The 3,002-nt window shown below is 40.9% G+C and overlaps 1 non-coding gene across 1 annotated transcript; it reads right to left on the reverse strand.

Annotated features, from left to right (window-relative positions):
- Positions 1-2,730: 2,730 nt before the first annotated feature.
- Positions 2,731-2,802, reverse strand: TRNAC-GCA (transfer RNA cysteine (anticodon GCA)). The gene has a single exon. It is a non-coding gene; the product is annotated as a tRNA-Cys (tRNA).
- Positions 2,803-3,002: the final 200 nt, after the last annotated feature.

Raw genomic sequence — 3,002 nt, forward strand, 5'->3', positions numbered from 1 at the left:
TCTTTTCACTTTGCTTATAGTTTCCTTCATTGTGAAACTCTTGATTTTTAGTAAGGTTCCTTTCCCAGGCTTCCATAAAATTGGGTGTGGCCATATGACTAAATTCTTGCCAGTGGGATATAAGCAGAAGTGACATGTCCCTCTTCCCACTTGCTGGGAAGTGAATCTGGTCAGGAACCATCTTGGTGATGGAACAAAAAGAGGGATGAAGCCTGAGTCCCTGATGACTTCATTAAGTAGCACTACCACACCAGTTTGGACTTCTTTGTGAGTCAGAAGTAAACTTCTGTTGTGTGTAGGCCACTGTTGTTTGGGGTCTCATTTCTCATTTCTTTTAAAAAAAAAAATTCCCCAATTTCTTAGCTCATAGAGTGTAACATCATAACCCTTTCTGAGTGCCTATATGTGCTGGACACTTCTACAAGCTTCAAATCACCACACGCTAAAGCTTTGAGGGAGACACATACCACCACCATATTTACGCATGATGACTTAGTCTCAAGTGCCAATAAAAAGATTTGAGATTTCACCTAGGTCTCTGTGATCCCAGATCTCTGGTGATTGTGCATTAAGCCTCATAGGAGTTGATAAAAATTCAGGCAGTTTGAGTTTTATTAAGTGTACAATAGTGAGTGGAAGCCAAATGGAAATTTAGATTTCCAAAAGGAAATCTAGGCTCTCAGAGGTGAACTAGAGCAAGGTGTCTCAGGCTTGAACGTGCATAGGAGTCTTTGGGGATGATCCACCCCTACCTAAAACTGAAGGTGGCAGAACAAAAAATATGTGGGCCCAATATTTTCTGCCCCAGGTGTTAGCCTGAACAGCCCATAACTAATTTAATAATAAAACCTTGTTCTCTGATTTTAGTATCACTTTACAGTGATATTCCTGGGGTGGGGTTAGTTGGAGTGGATTGATGGACAGCAGAGTCTCTCAAAGTATGGTCCCCGGACCAGAAGCATTAGTGTCACCTGGGAAGTTGCTAGCCCTGTGGATTCTCAGGCTCTAACCAAGAGCTGCTGAATCAGAGACTCCAAGGGTAGGGCCCAGAATTCTGGGGATTTCTCTGGGGAATCTGATGCACATTTAAGTGTGAGAACCACTCGTATAGAAGAAGAACCTGAGAAAAGGGAGTTATAATATAATGGAATAAAAGCCTTCAACTGAAAAATCTAGGTTCAATCCTACCTGTTTCTTTGTTCTTAAGTGGAGACGGAAGCACTAACTTCACTAAGTAATTTGCAGAATTAAAAATAATGATGCTTTTGCTGTGTACCAGTTAAGAGCACAGACTCTAGAGTACAGCCTGGCTTCACATCCCAGCTCTGCAATTGTTAGCTTGGACAAGTTACTCCTTCCTCATCTGTTAAAATGGGGATAGTAATAGTATACCAATCGCATATGTTTATAAGGATTACATGAGTTAACATTTGTAAAGCACTTAGAAGAGTCTCTGGCATTGAATAAGTGCCATATGTTTGTTAACTAATAATAATAAGTCATAAATAATAATAATAATAAATTCAGGGCTTGGTATACACTGTGACTACTCTGAAAATATTTTTGGTTTAAGAAAGAAAACAGAGCAAACTGGGATTATGGGGGAAAGGAGATTGGAATGATTCTCAGGGAATCAGTACTCCTGAAATCAGAACAGAATGCCAACTGCTTGAGACCAAAAGAACCCCTCTTCCCACTTGAACCCCATCCCTACCCCCAGGGTGACTGTCCTGGCACAACCCAGAAGTGTGTAAGATCCATCTGCTGTGGTCGGATTCAGCAGGCATTTGGTTGGAATTGTCCCCTGGATGGCCCAGCATCTCTGCACAATGTCCATTCAGGTTTAAGAGTAGTATTAATAGAAACCCGGGCAGTGCAGTTGAAGGTACCCCTGCCATCCCTCCAGTGAACTGATTGACCTGTAGCGGCCTCACAGGGCTTAAGACCACAAAGGCACCCCGATCAGCTGAGCTGGAGAAAGGAGGGGCTGGTGTTGTGTAAAATGTAACTGTTTAACAATTTTTATTTATTTTTTTAAACAATGGTATTGAGGTATACTTTACATACCATAAGATACGCCCATTTTTAACATTAGAATATTTTTCTTCCAATTTTACTTATATATAATTGATATACAACACTGTATAAGTTTAAGGTGTACAACGTAATGGTATAATATACTTATGTCATGGAATGATTATCGCAAGTTTAGTGAACATCCATCATCTCATACAGATGCAACATTAAAGACAGAAAAAATTTTTCCTTGTGATGAGAACGCTTAGGATTTACTCTCTTAACAACTTTCATATATGACATATAGCAGTGTTAATTCTGTTTTTCAAGTTGTATTAATACATTACATCCCTAGTACTTACTTATAACTGGAAGCTTGTACCTTTTGACTGCCTGCATCCATTTCTCCTCACCCCATCCGTCTCCTCTGGTAACCACAAATCTGATCTCTTTTTCTATGAGTTTGTTTGCTTTTGAAGTATAATTGATCTACACTATGTTAGTTCCTATTCCACAAGATAGTCATTCTATATTTCTATACATTTCAAACTGATCTTAAGTCTAGTTATGATATATCAGTATATGAAGTGAAGTTGCTCAGTCATGTGTGACTCTTTGTGATCCCATGGACTGTAGCCTATCAGGCCCCTCTGTCCTCGGAATTTTCCAGGCAAGAGTACTGGAGTGGGTTGCCATTTCCTTCTCCAGGGGATCTTCCCAACCCGGGGATTGAACCCAGGTCTCCTGCATTGCAGGCAGACGCTTTACCCTCTGAGCCACCAGGGAAGCCCTACATTCCCCACACTGTTCCACCTATTTTGTGTACAATTTAATGACTTTTTAGTGCATTTACTGGACTTTCCTGGTGGTACAATGAATGGGAGTCTGCCTGCCAATGCAGGGCACGTGGATTCAATTCCTGGTCTGGGAGGATTCTACTTGCTGCAGAGCAATTAAAGCCTGTGCACCACAACTATGGGAGCCCA

This window comes from Bos indicus, chromosome X (assembly GCF_029378745.1).
Source record: "Bos indicus isolate NIAB-ARS_2022 breed Sahiwal x Tharparkar chromosome X, NIAB-ARS_B.indTharparkar_mat_pri_1.0, whole genome shotgun sequence".
Classification (NCBI taxonomy): domain Eukaryota; kingdom Metazoa; phylum Chordata; class Mammalia; order Artiodactyla; family Bovidae; genus Bos; species Bos indicus.